Source organism: Halichoeres trimaculatus, unplaced genomic scaffold (assembly GCF_033239565.1).
Source record: "Halichoeres trimaculatus isolate MK-OKI-2021-1 unplaced genomic scaffold, fHalTri1.1 fHalTri1_scaffold_3, whole genome shotgun sequence".
NCBI lineage: Eukaryota > Metazoa > Chordata > Actinopteri > Labriformes > Labridae > Halichoeres > Halichoeres trimaculatus.
Genome location: NW_027437181.1, coordinates 8,954,468 through 8,969,922, shown reverse-complemented (window position 1 = coordinate 8,969,922; position 15,455 = coordinate 8,954,468). Strand labels below are relative to the sequence as shown.

Genomic DNA, 15,455 nt, shown 5'->3' with positions numbered 1-15,455 from the left:
GCCTTTTATACCCTCAGAGTTGTATAAAATACAAACTCTGAAATATCGATGCAGATATCTTTGTTTGAATCTCAAAGTTTCTGATCAAAGCTCTTTACTTTGGATGCTGGGATTAAATGTTCTGACCGATCAAAGATTGAGCCTCTGGTATCAAATCTCTTTGATGCAGTGGAGTCAGACTTGGACAGAAGTGTTTCTGCAGAGCTGGACTCTGGGCCTGTCCGCTTGTGTTAAAGAGTGAACATCTGTGATTGGCTCCTGGTGTGAGGCTCAGTCTTTGTCCCTGTCGCCAAACTGTCTCTGAGAAAGAGAGAGAGGTGTGTGTGAGTGTTTGTGTGTGTGTGTGAAAGAGAGAAAGGAGGCAGAGATTAAGACAGTCAGCCTCTCCTATTGGCTGAGCCGGTGTATGGGCGGAGTTTAACGCGATGGGGGGTGGTGCTGCTGCAGTCAGCCTCATTTTTCCAGTGGATCCGAGCGGAGAGTGCACAGAGAGAGTTGTCCTCACAGCGATCTCCGGCTGTCATACAACGGAACAACTCATCCACCGGAGAGCGACTGCTCCGAACCACACATCGGTTCTGACAGCACTCTTCCAACCCGGACAGGGCGCACCGTTCTGGGGCTGAACTCCGCGCGGAGTTAGCCTCTTCCTCTGGAGCTCTTGGTCTCTGCTCCACCACCTGCTTTCCTCGATCTGTCTTCTCTGCATGCATGTTGGTGTGTGTGCGTGGACAGTTTTTACCGAGCTGTTAACGTGAGTGTTTCTCACTCACACACACACTCACAGACATATTACTACCGGATTGGACGCGATGCCTCCTCCTCCTGCAGAGCTTTGCCTCTCTTTCTGATGGATTTGTGAATGGTTTACTCGCACTCTGGATTAGGATATGGAGTGATTCCTGCTTTGTGGAAGTAAAAACCTGCAGAAAAACAAAATCAGGTAAGGAATATTTCCACTCCCCCCCCCCCTTTCCTGTTGCTAAAAACTCATATTTAATCTCTTTATTTCACAACAGACTCACATTTTGCCTCAGTTTTTCTGCGTTGAGTGGATTAGCTCCATGTCACTGCTCATTAAAGTGTGTGTTTGCTCCATGTGACCTGTGTGTTGGATGAGCTCTAACTGGGCTGCATTCTTTTCTGCTGAGCCATGTTCAGAAACCCCCTCAGCACATGCACACAAACACGCTAACCCCCCATGCATTCACAGGAAAATCATTAGAAATATTTATAGCATTTGCTAATAACTCCACCTTAGAATTAATAAGGCCATGACTGATGATTTACTCCCCTTTGGATGCAAATTAAAGCCTGAAAATGAGCACACAGCAGCTGTGGATGCACTCCTAAGGACAGAGAGCAGGTGGATGAGGAGAAGATTTTCATAACTCTGCTTGGAAATAATAAGCAACATAAGAGTCACACACAGCTGACAGTTTTAATGTAAAGGTTGCACATGTGCCAGATGTGGAAACTTGAACAGTTGGAACAGTAAACTCAGCGTGATGTGCAAAAGAAGCCTCTCAGTCTGTGCAGCTCTGGTGTTCTCATTTGAACAGAAATGAAGATTATGAATGCTGTCTTTAATGAAACTGCAGCAGTTGCATAATTTTAATCCCTCTGATTGAGTTTTAATTTCATTTTCCATCCTCTTATGAAATTTGTTAAGACTTTTTTGTCACTGTTACTCTGACAGAAAGTTGAATTTGATCTCTCCTCTGAATTTTCTTCATCTTCCTCCTCGTGTCAGCTCAGCGGTGTGTTGGGCTGCAGTGAGAGCAAACACAAGTCGATCAGAGGTGCATTATTGAAGGAGATATTGCTCAAAGTGTGTGTGCAGTTCTTGATGATGGATGTGTGTGGATGTGTGTGTGTGTGTGTTACAGTGACCGGAACAGAAGTGTATAATTGCAGTTCCCTACAGTAACCACAGGTGTTGCCTTTTTCCTGTGCACTGGAAACCTTAGTCACCTCAGCATGTTTGTTTGTGACTTATTTATGGGGTAAATGATTACTCACTGCTATTTCAGACCTGGGTTACTTGGAAAAGAACATTTCCAACACTGAAGTTTCACCAAATGTTCATAAAGATACAGAAATTAAGATCAACATTCCTCTATCGGTTGACTATAACCTATAAACACACTTTAGAGCACCTGAACAAGCATTAAAAGGTTGTGAGGTCTGGGGCCAATTGATCACTTATTGATAATGTTTTAATCCAGCTAAGTGCTCCTGAACATCTCCTGTGTCAGGATGATCATCAGGATTTGGAAGGAGGGGAAGTTGTATGATCTTTTTGTTGTAGATGCTATTAAATGATTAATGTGGCCTGTCTCTTTTTACAAATCAGCATTTAGCACACAGCCAGTTAGAGGCAGACATATACACTTTCATTTTATGTTGTTCTTTTGTTGAGCTGAGTCACTGAAGGGAGAGGCTCTGATGTTTTTAGGAGGGCTGGGCAACATCACCGTAAATTGAAATCTCTCTGTCTTTTTCCCAAACTAAGTTTATGATTTGATTCATTTGTCGATTTACTTAATAAAGAAAATAAAATCTGCAAATAACAAACATATAAGTCAAACAAGCTTTTAGCTCAGCTCAACTTTAATTCTATAGCTCCTTCCAAACACAGAAGCCTGTAACCCAACATGCTTTACAACAAGAGGAGACAGCTATAATTTAAATGAGACATATAAAGAACTAAGATGTCTAAAAAATTAAAAATTCAATTAAAATCATGACTTAAATGAATTAAACCCATAGAACTCAATGCAATTTATTAAAACCAGTAACATTTGAATCAAACAAAAGAAAAACCAGCTGTAAAACTAGCTTAAAAACCAACAAAAACTACGACTGAACTACTTTACCATTTCTAATGAAAGCTCTCTCTCCAATGGTGCTTGCATGGGACACATCAGGAACATTTAAAAATAGAGCATGTGAGGATAACTCACACTTTTTGTCATAAAGGAAATAAGCTGTTAGCTTAGCCTGATCATAATTGGTAAAAAGCACCTTCAGCCTCATGAACAGCTTCATAGTTTGACTAGCGCACACATTTATTATAGTGAAATGTACATCATCCCCTCAAGCTTTCACTGTTATATAGAAATGGTTAGAGGTGTCCCAGTCCGATATTGATATTGGATATCGGTCCGATATCAGCAAAAAAACAAATATCGGTATTGTATCGGAATGCATCTAAAATCTTCAATATAAGCACTCTGATATAAGCAGTTTCTGTTACCCATTGGTTAATAATAAATGGGTCAGTTTTTCCTCATACTTCCTGTTGCTGACTACTGTTCTTTGTTTGAATAATATCATTTAATCAACGCTTTTCTTACATGACGGACATACTACAAAATAAGTAATAAAAGTATGCATGTTTAATGCTGATATCGTATCGGATTAATAACGGTATCGGCCAATACTCAATGCTGCAGTATAGGTATCATATCGGAAGTAAAAATGTAATATCGGGACATCCCTAGAAATGGTTACCGAATTAGGTACTGTTTAAGATACCAACTGAATTTTGTCTGTAGTACTGGTAGTATCGGTTCTTGTAAAATCAAAAGGTACCATGTTGGCAGTACCATGACCAAAGCATTGCAAGTTTATCTATCGAGAAAAAAACATATTAGATTGAAAAATTTTGAAATTTTATTATTAAGCAAATGGATATTTATTACAACCTAAACACACACAAAAGTACCGAAAATTGGTACCGTTGAGTACTGTTACTGATGGCCAGGTATGGGGCTTAGGTACCGTATCGTTTCAAATGTGAAAGATACCCATCCCTGCTGATATATTCTCATGTGCACTTTCTTCTCCTAAAGCCATCTGTTTAGGTTTTGTATTCAGAGAGGGCTCAACATAATACAGAGCAAGAATCAAGGTGAGAGTGATGAGCGGCATGCAGGAAAGAGGTCGCAGGTTGGATTTGATCCTTGGCTGGCAGCTTGAGGGCTAACCACTAGGTCATTCTGGCATCCCCATTAGTGTACATCTGTGTGGATGAAGCAGGGTGACTTCAGGAAAACACTCCGGGCTGAGTAGCACCAAACTGGGGTTGATAAACCTGAATCCAGAAACCTCAAGCCTCCTTGTAGGTCAATGTCCTCCTGCCTGTGGTGGTTCCTTATGTCTCTGGTTTTCTAGGTTTACATACTGACAAACCATGCTACCTGATAAAATCTGTGACTGTTCACATCCAGGTAGTGAAGCTTTAAAGCATTAACACAATGCTAATAAGAAATATATCTGTATATGTTTAGTTAATGCCTAAAACCAAAATACTTGCTCACACACAGCTACTCTCTCTCTCCCTCACACACACACACACACACACACACACACACACACACACACACACACACACACACACACACACGAACACACGAACACTCACTCTCTCTGTTAATCTCTTGTTTTCGTTGTAACAGCTGTCTCTTCTTCGACACTTTGCTCCTTCTTCCTTTCACTCTTCACCCTGCATGGTTCACCATTTGGCAGGTGAAATGCACCATGGGATTATTTGCCTCACTGTGAGTGCTGAAAACACGAAAGGAAATCTTAAAACCCAACACCGTGCTTGCTCTTCTCACTCTCCACACCTCTCTTGTCTTTGCTTTCCTGTCCCTTTTTGTAACATCAGTTGTGAGCACTTCCTCTGCACATTTTACAGAGTACATTTAAATATTAATCTCCTGTTAGGTGGCGTGCCAAACCTCTACACTGTAAGGAAATAAGCACTGAACCCTCAGCAGAAGCACTTGGCTGCTGCTGCCACAAAGAACTCCACACTTAACCCGTCCAGGAAGTGTGAAATCTGATTCGGGAAATGAGAAATGCCATTTACATTCACTTGGAAATCCCTCAAGTGTGCGATTGGAATTCCTGATGAGTAGGCCTCACACTTCACCTCGAGCGCTTTATGTTAATGCTGTGGTTAGTGGGGTTTGTGGAGAGAATCAGGGCGCGTGTCGGGCTGTGAGAAGGCAAACCTGAGGGATATGAAGGAGATGCAACTGTACTTATACACACCAACCAAACAGGTTTGGACTTTTATTTATAAAGTTTTGGGTCAAAGTAAGAAATTGGACTGTTTCGGTTGCAACATGGAGACTTCATTCCTCTAATTTAAGTATTCAAACCAGAAATAACTAGCCGTTAAAACCAGCAGCTGGTTTCTGGATTCAGCAGTTTATTTATTTTTAGTTTTATTGTTAATTTCATGAATACATTCTCTTCTTACCTGTGCAAGATGAGGTTTCACACATCAGATTTAAGATTAAAGCAGGGCTGGTTAACCTCAGCAGAATTTTAAGTTGCACCCTGACACAAAAAAATATTTTCTTTCAATTTTTTAGATTATTGCAATCACCTGAAGCCAGGACGTTAGAAGCCTGGACGTCAGAGGCCCAGACATTGGAAGCCTTGACACCCGAAGCTGTATGTAATGCTGAGTAACAAACCCGTAACTTACCTGTAACATGTGAAAGTGCACTGGAATGGCAGTGGAACTCGTAACTTTCCACCTGTGAACTCATATCAGTAGGGAAGTCCCGATCAGCAGTTTTTGCCCCCGATTATTTAATATTGCCTATCGGCCAATACTGAGTCCCGATCCAAGTTTTGGGTTTAGAGATAATCTTTGCTGAAGAAGTGAGAAAGTGAGGCAGCACAGTGTTTTTTGTTTTGTGTGTTAACAATACTGAATAGTAAAAAAAAATACTTAAAGCTTATTAAGTAGATTTAACTTAGTCCGGCTAGTTTTGAAGTTAAAACCCTCTGGTTAAAATACAAAATATAAGTTTCTGTTACCTTATGCACCACTTCGCCTCCTCCATTTCACTCAAATGAGCAAGTTGCAGTCTCCTTTGGTGATTGAAATGATTTAGAATTATGCTTATTATGTCTGCCATGTTGCTTTGTTTACAAATCAGAATTCCTTGCGCTCAAACCGAAGTTGTAATTTGCCTGGAAAACTTTCAGGTCAGGACTTGGAGATTTCAACTGGGAAATTTCAGAGTTACGGGTTAAACGCAGCATTAGAAACCCGTATGTTAGCTGTCCCGACTCTAGAAGCCTGTAGGTTAGAAGCCCGGGCATTTTGAGCCAGGACATTGAAAGTAGTGCTGCACGATTTGGGGAAAAGGTGCGATTTGCGATTAGGTGGATAATATTGCGATTGCGATTGTGCTTGCGATTTAATAAAAAAAGTTGTGTCATGATAAGTCTACAGACTTGCTTGGTTATCATGGAGAAAAATCTGAATTGCATGTGCTGACATTGCGATTGCGATTGTGATTGCGATAATCGTGCAGCCCTAATTGAAAGCCCCATTGATATACGCCCGAACATAAGAAGCCCAGGCATCAGAAACCCAGATGTTAGGGGGCCGACATTGGAAGCCTGAGTGTTAGCATCTAGAGCATTAGAAGCCTCGGTGTTAAAAACCCAACTTTACAGGCCTGGATGTTTGAAGCTACAAGTGTAGGTGTTAGAAACTTGGATGTTGGAAGAGTGGACATTAGAAGCCTGGAAGCTAGAAACAGGGATGTTGGTAACCTGGATGTTAAAAGCTTGGACATTAAGAGCCCGGATTGTAGATAAGAAGCCCAGACTTCATGCATTATGAGCCCAGATGATTGAAGCTGGCTTTTTCCTGTGCCCTACGCTGCAACAGCCAACTTGTGGACTGCAGCTTGTTGATGATTGTCTTTCCCATCTGGTCTCCCATCAAAATATCAGTAGATAGATTATGCTTAAAACAAAGCAAAAGCAAAAGAAAAATCAACAAAAAAATCTAAGAAAATCAGAGTAAATAGTAACAGCCAGCCACAGACTCCAAATGCCAGATCTGAAACCGGTGGCTAAGGGCTGAGTCATTCTGTGCTCTTCTGTGTTCATCAGCGTGAGTAGATCTGTGTGTTAGTGTGAGGAAGAGCTAGAATATCATAGAGGAAGGTAATGACAGCAACTCAGCAGTGTGGCGCTTTTTTTTTTATGAATAACTCTGACAGCAACTTGTAATTTATTCAAGTTTAATTCCTCACTTACACAGTAACCAAAAAGTAATTCTCGTCTTCACTTTATGAGATAAGATTTCAGTATTTATGTCAGCCAACACCAAAGCCCACCAAATTAGTACTGGGATTTAAAAACTTGGATCGGTGAATCCTTAATCGGAATCAGAAATACTTTGTTTACCCCTGGTTGAAATTTAATAACAAGTTGTGTGCACACATAAAAACATTCCTGCTTCATAACTAAATGACAGACACAAACACAAACAAGGATATTAGAGACGTCTGGAGCCAAAGCTTTCATTTCAAAGAAACATCATCAGAGACCTATCCCACCACTCCCGCAGGACTGACAGCCCTCAGCAGACTGCATGATTTATATAAAACCTGAGAGGCTACAGCACCTCCAGGTTGAGAATTGATGCTGTGACTGTCTGGCGCTAAACTGTAATAATAGATGTGTTAGGCAGAGAGCTCTGGGACTGTAAAAGGAGTTGCAGAAGTTGAGTGTAAAGGGTTGATATGATCATGGATGGCACTCACTCCCCTTAAAGCCCTTTTATTGATTATACTGTGGTCAAGATGGGCTGCCATCAAGTATGATTCTGACTCTAGACAAGGGGTGGGGATATAGCCTCAAAATTATATCACAATATTTTAAGGAAATTTGTAGGGACAGACCAATTTTTGGCCAGGCTAATTATTGGGGCTGATATTTGGCATTTTGGGACATACCGGCATCTGCCTTTTTTAATCCCAAGGCCGATAATGCTAATGTCAACAGAAAATCCCATTGGTGGGCTAACGCAATTAGCATCGTGACAATCTTACTGTCCATGAGCTTATTTTAACTCCCACAGACACAAAAATCAGTCCTCTTATCAATACCCACAGGGATATGTTTTTCTGCCCCTTAAAAAAAGATAAGATATGTTTTAAACTGCAGACCTTCAGGAGCTGCTTGTTGATGCTTCTCTGCACAAAGTTTCTCCTTGTATACCCTATGGCAGCCCTAGATGGTCAAAACCCGATTAATCAGGCCAATTATGCCTGTCACCGATTAATCAACATCGGCCAAAATGTAGCTGGTTATAAAAATTTTTGCTTCACGGAGATTCTGTCGCTCTTGCTCCTGTGTGTCTGTGTGTTGGGCTGCACACTGCCTGAGTGCCCGCCCCCTCCGTCCACCATTATCTAATGTAAGACTATAGAATGACGTTTTAACGTTGTGATAGTTGCTTTTTTGTGAGATAAACAGAGATAAATGCTACTGTTATTTCACACGTCCACCATTATCTAATGTAAGACTATAATATGGCATTTTAACGTCCTGTAAGATGCATATTGTGTGTTTACAGTTTAATTTTTTTTTTAAACTTACTGTGCTTAAAGTTTGACTTCTTTATTTATTATTGTGTTCACAGCTTGTTCTTATTTATCTTTGGTTTACGCTGCAGTTCTTATGTTGACAGTTTTAAAGTTCCTTGTTTTAATTTAATAGTGCTCTGTCTCTGTCTTAGATCATATGGGTATTATAATGATTTGTGATTATATACAGTATATATCCTGTGTATATCAATAAAATGTATTATATATATATCAGCCGATATATCGGATATCAGCCGATATATTGGATATCGGCTTTTTTTTGCCCCCAGTATCGGTATCGGCATCGGTCCCAAAAATCCCATATCGGTCGGGCTCTAGTCAAAACATTTAAAACCAGTCATGTAAAACCCAACAGAAAATTAATTCAACTGCATTACATGTCTGTAAAAGGCAGCACGAACTCAACTCTGTCCAGTTTTATTGCAGTTACGAAGAAATTTTGGAAAAGGTTATCTACTGTAGAATACTTCAGCTTTTTATCCTTTTAAGTTTTTATTTAACTCTATAAAACATGCTGCTAAGCCTGGGAGCTGTTAAATAAACATATTCTTGAAGGCATTTGAATGCAGGTAAGTGTTGAAGTTTGTATTGTTCAAAATTTTTACGCCAATATTTTCCCTTTGACTGCAAATGAAGAAAAGTTAATCTTGCAGGTGAAAAACTTCATAATTCTATACGACACAACACTTTCTTTCTATAAGGACAAGAAAGGAGAAGGCATGGACTGAAGCTGCTAAAGTTTTAGGAGAGCCAGATGAGCTTAACATCCTTCATCATGAAAGGACGATGTCATGGGTGGGATTCCTGCAGGAACATGAGTTTCTCCTGTGATCTTGTAATCTCGGGTATCCAGCTGCTATAGCCGCTGCCCTGCCCTGCCCCCAAATTCCGCTTTCACTTGCGCTTTATGTGCGAATTAGGGGTAATGCTGATATAGGGTCTGGATGTTCAGCTCGACCACACGTCCATCAAAGAGGCAAAAAATTGCACAGATGCTAACATAGCTTTCACGTCTTCCTCACGTGTCTTCATAACCTGGTTGGATTCTGCTGTGTGTTTCAGCTTTCCTGGTAATAGCTCTGCACATTTTGCATTTAGTGTGTTTTGCTACGTGTCTGATCTTTGGTAGCCAAACCACCTTCACATCACTGATGTAGCTCCTCTTTTAGGCATTAAATCCTCATGTGAGGATGAGTTGATGCTGCCATGCAACTTTTGCTCTTGGCCATTATTGTTCTGTACACAGCAGGGAGCGTCATACCTCATTGCCTCTCCGCACTGTAAATATTGCAAAATGACAAATATATATAATACGGAAAATGATAACGGTGTTATCCTAGACAGTGTGATATGGCCCACCCCTACTCTAGACTTACACCCTCTGCATCCCAGGCACAAAAAGCTTCACCAAGGCGCCTCATTAACAGAGCTCGATTTCACTTGAAGCACAAGACACAACTTTAACCCGGTTGGACGTCAAGTGACACACTGGATAATTCTTCTGCTGCACTTTACTTCTCAGGCTTGGCTTTAAACACATCATAAACCTCATCTCCATCCTTTTCTTTGTGTGATAATCACATGCATATACTGCTCATATAACTGTTATTCCTGGTTAATGGAACATAACACATAAAACTCATATTTTCGCTGCAATACCTCCAATTACCAGAGGATGATGGCTTGTTTTTTATGCATGGAGATGAGAACATGAGTGAATTTATTTCCTCATTAAAACATTTTTCTAATGAGTTTATGGTCCCGATCTTGGGTTTAAAGTCTTCTTCAGCACAGTAAAGTGTTCCTTTTGGAAGTAATGGTCCCATTTAGTGTCAAATAAACAAAGAGCAGGCAACGTTTAAAAGCAAGTAAACCTGTAATTGGTGACTTAACGCTAAGGTGAGGTATAAAAATGTGTAGGGACGGTAGAAACCAGCAGGAAGGACAATCAGAGAAGTAAAGGCTGTGGAGGCATGTTCCAGTGTTTAAAGAGTGGTTATCCTGTGTGTGTGAATGTAGCAAAAAGGCTCAGTGAACCAGTTTAAAACAAAAACCAACCCTCTTTGTTGAACGCACTGTGACTCACTCCGCAGAGTATCTGAGCGTATAATTACAGAGCTGTTTGTGTACATGTGATTACACCTCACAATCGATGGTCATTGTGCACGGTCCATGGAGTTGTGTGACCTGTTAGCGTGGGCAGCAGATGGCTGAGACACTAATTACTCATAAAGAAAGAGAAGAAAAGGAGAAAATGAGAAAAGGAGGAGTGGATGGAGATGGGATAGAAATAAAAAATAGAGCAGGACAAAGAGGGAAGCAGCAGATGTTCAACAATTATCTGTAGAAATATCCAGGGAGGTCAGGTGTGTGGAGGGAAAAACAAAAATCCACAGCTCTAATTATCTCTGATAATTTACTTTTGCAGTTGTTTCTTCTGAAGGATAAAATAACCACATTTATGGAGTGAACTCTGCACTGTGCATTTGAACTTATTGCATTTTTGAACATCTGCTGATGTTGAATGCTCAACTGTCCTTTGCCAGGAAGTTTGTGTGAACACAGCTAGGAAAGTCAGAAAAAAATATCGTAAACTTAGGAAAGAGGAGGAAAACCTACATATCATGTGAGTGGTACACTGTAAAAACACAAAACTAAGCAAGCATTTCCATTTGCTAGTTAAAAATGCCATATCGTACTCGATTTATGACACATTTACCTTAAAGTCAGTTCACTCGTGCAAGTCAGAAGCAAGTTGCTTGAGTCTTTATATATCAAACAAGTCCCAAGTCACTGTGGTGAGAATTAAGCAAGTCAAGTCAAAAGAAAACACTGAGTTTTATGAACCTTTAAAATCTTTTTATTCAATAAATGTGAGTGAAGAATCTCAGGTTGAAAGAAGCAAGATGGGGAGCGCAGTTTGAGATGTTGGCCAGTGAAGGTCTTGAAGGATGGAGTTAATGTTAGCTCTGGAGCAGCCCAGTCTGGAGGGTATGAAAGTGTGGGTGAGTGTTTCTGCAGCAAAGAAGGAGAGGGTAGGTCTGAGTCATGCAAGAGGTGGAGGAGGGACATTTTGATTATCAGATGGCTTGAGATAGTAAGAGTTGAGTTACTGTAAGCCCCGTTTCCACCCAGAGGTTCTGTTTGGTTCGTCTCACATTTTGTGGTGTTTCCTTTGACTGAAACCAGGACTGGTCCCCAAATTATTAAGCTGTGCCATCCCACTTGTGGTACTCTTCTGTTGGAGTGCCAGACATACCGATCAGATCCCTGGAAGTTGGGGCTAGAAACACTGCAGTCTGTTAGTGTGGTTGAAGGAATTGTCACTTCCCGTGCCACAGCGGTTGAAATAATAAAGAACACATAACCCTGTCATATTTAGATCTCCAGTCGACTTTGTGAAGATGTGTTTGGAAAATGGTGTCACCAAACAGCTGATGCGATTTTTGGCATCAAGCTTACACGCCACCTACCAAAAAGGTAGGCTTTGGAAACACAAACAGAATCAGGCTATACCAATCCTACCCGTACTAAAGTGTACTGATCCATACCAGACGGCTTTGTGGAAACAAGGCTAAAAATCAAATCAGGGCAAAGATGGCAGGAACAAAACAGAAGCAAAGTGATCATTTGTTATCCAAAACAAAGAAAAATGAACAAGCTTCTGTCTAAAAACATTAACAAAAGAGACAAGTCAAACTGTTTTCATCTTAAATTAAAAATCCAAAAGAAGTCCAAGGCCTTAAAGAAAACCCTCCCTCCACAGAAGGATTAGTCACTCACTTGGGAAGTCATCCAAACACACTCACAGCTGGCAGCGGCTGCCTCCTCTTTCGATTTTACGCTCTGCTCTGATTGCCAATCAGTTACAGGTGAGCTCATCTCCACCTGGGGCTGTAGTGCACAACTACAGACACCACAACACATGAAAATTACACAGAGAAAACTACAGTGTCCTTTTTCATATATCACCTCCCATCCTTCCTACATCTAATGTGGGAAACTCCACGCTGTGAGAGACGCGTGTGAATAATAACTCTGGGAAATGTCAGAGGCAGGTTGTCCTGACATTTTCAAGAAAAAAACTCTCTAAATATGTTCTGCAGAAACTACTTTGCCACATGAATAATTTCCACCGGTGCAGTTGTTTTAATGTAGTGAGTGCTGTGTTCTTGCACTCGGCTGTACTCACAGAGAGGCTGCTGCAGCAGATGGTAGACGTTCAGAGCATTAGAATGACACCGGAGACCAGAGCTGACATTTTAAGTCCCACATTTGTTCCCAGAAGAGGCGAAACAGTTAGCTTAATGTCAGAGGGAAGGAAACAGCTTTGGTTAAATATTGAAAAAGTAAACACGCTCTGTGTTGTGCACCAGTTTTCTGTTGACCTTTTAAATATTGAACAAGGACGTCAGCGGTGCTGAACTGAAACAGTGAGACAAGTGAGTTTTGAAGGATTCTACACAAATACTGACTGGAGCTCGGAAGTTTGTTGGAGTTGATATCAGATAAAAAGCTTTATTTGGGAGAGAGAGGGGCCTGTAAAGGGATCACTGAAGTGTTTTTATCACCATTCAAAGCTATCAGAGTGATCCAGGTCTTTGTCATTGAAGCTCATCTGAACTGTCTTAATTTTCCTTCACTCTGAATGTCAAATCAGATCAAATCAACTTGGACCAGATCCAGACTTTTAAAGTTTACCCAGGCCTTTTCCACATGTGTTTTCAAAAATGAACCATTCTCTTTAAGTATTTTCGCCCACACTGGGTAAATCCCGCAATAAGTGCGGCTTGAAGCATGCCAAACCCATACCTGGAAGTGTTTTTCAGACGTGATACCCCCTGCCAGCCAGTCAGATTGAATCCCTGTCATTCAGCTGTGATGAATTTTCTAGAATCTTTACCTTGCCTGGAAATTTTCAGAAAACATTGAATTAGTGATGTAAGACTGTGGTTTGGTGTGGATGACAGGCCTAAATGTAGAGAAATGTATGCAGTTTCCAAGATACCCAGCTACATGTGGACATGGCCTTAAGTCTGGTTTGTGCTTGATGTGTCTGGGAGGTCTGCTTGTCTCTATGCAGACAAATTACATCATTTTAGAAGCCTTGTCCCCTCGCCCAGTCCTTTACAAGTGTAAAATTTCAGCATCACATACCTGTAAAAACTTCAAACTGCCACTAGGGCTGGACAATTAATTGGATTTTAATCGTGATTTCAATTTTGTCATCTGACAATCATAAAAACAATATAATCGAAGAAAAACAATCAATATGCCACACAGTGTAGATGTATGCAAGTTCCTGTGCTTCATAGCTCTGTGTTCCATGGGCAGCCACAGTGAGTGTGTGTGACTTATGTGTATCAATAATACTGTATGTGCCACTTGCTGGTTCTTTAAAGTTGTGTTTAAATCAGTACTGAAGTTTTTGAATAAATGAATAATTGTGTATATTAATTGTGATCTCAATATCACTTAAAATAATCTGGATTCTTATTTTTACCATAATCGCCCAGCCCTAACTGCCACACGGAGACGCGTGGACAGACTGGAGCTCCTGGTGTCCAAAGTACAGAAAAATCCTAGCACATTATTCATCACACAGAGATCACCATAGTAACCGTGTGATTATCAATTCCTGGCGTGAAATTGCGTCCGTACCATAGAAAAAAATGGACGTCATCTTGCTCGGCTCAAAGTGAGATGGCCACAAATACATGCTCCCCCTGGTGACTGGCTGCAGTATCGGTAAAAAAAATCCAGCTCTCCTGCCATCCCAGATGGGCTGTGGTTAAACTTTAAAAAATTACAACCCCTCATAGAAATGTTTCTCACATCCGATTGTTGCGGGGGCTTTAATATGTCATTTGGATGCCTTGTATTCAAGTTCTCTTTTTTTCTGAAAAGTTTTGTTTTCATTAGTTATGAGGTTAAAAAATAGGCTTTATGTCACATTTAACGATGATTGACAGCTGCTGTTCTCACATATTTTTTTTCGGGGATTGTTAAACATGCCGGGAGGTAGAGTCAAGAAGTGATTAGACACTTGAAAGAAAAAAATAATTATTTTTGTCACCCGGCTCCACACAGATTCTCCCAGAATCCCTCACAGTCCCTGCTGCGCAGACTCTGGCTGTACAACTGCTTCAATAGCTGCACCTGTGACGGGGGTATTTTGGTTTTAAAACCGTACAATGGTTGAAGTGCGAGCCACGCTGTCCACTCTATACAGTCTATGGTCCATACTGGGCAGAAAAGAGGAATTGGCAAAATAAGAAAAAGTTGTAAACGGTGTGAACAACTTCTTCTACTCTAGCTCAGTACTGAAGTAGACATGCTTTTGTGATACACCGCCCCCTGCAGTTTGGGAACGGACACTGTAAGTGTTAAAAAGTATAAAAGCCACACGCGTTCTTTCTGGCTGATTCCTCGCCTGTGTCTTATTTCCGTGTGCCACTTTTGTATGGAAAGTATAACCCAGCATTTTGTCTGGACTCCTAGCTCTCTAAATGAGGCTATTTTCTCTGTCCACAAGGGGAGCCAAAGTCCAAACCAGTGGCACATTTCTCAGTCATTTCAAACCATCACGTCTGAAACCAACGTTTGGTTTTATTAAAGGAAAGAAGGCTGCCATTCAGCTTCAAGATTATTTTAGTGTGAGCTCAATATTTTATTGATTTCTTAAAAGGAGGTGAAGAGATTCAGGAGTGTACAGCCCAAAGCTTTTAGAGCTTTAAAGATCTTAAAGAAGAAAACATCAACTCAAAGTTCCTCTCACTCTGTCTCTATATTTGTGCTTATTATTATGTTTTTCCTGGAAAATGCACATTGATTTTCCAGCTGAGAGTTATTCTAAATGTAAACATCAATGGCATCATCATTTCTTCACATTGTGGAGCCATGAGACACAAATTTAGCCTGTAGACTCAGAGCAGGCTTACTTAGCTCACCTTTCTTTGTCCTAAACTGGCTAGAATACTTTAAAGAGAACTTCTCAAGCTGTAAAAACAAAGTGGT

General features: G+C 40.7%; 1 protein-coding gene across 1 annotated transcript in view; it reads left to right on the top strand.

Annotated features, from left to right (window-relative positions):
• Positions 1-474: 474 nt before the first annotated feature.
• large2 (LARGE xylosyl- and glucuronyltransferase 2) overlaps positions 475-15,455 on the top strand; it is a 116,573-nt gene continuing 101,592 nt past the window's right edge. The window contains exon 1 of the mRNA XM_074666485.1: positions 475-943. The gene's annotated coding sequence lies outside the window, so the exon portion shown is untranslated. The remainder of the gene's footprint in view (positions 944-15,455) is intronic.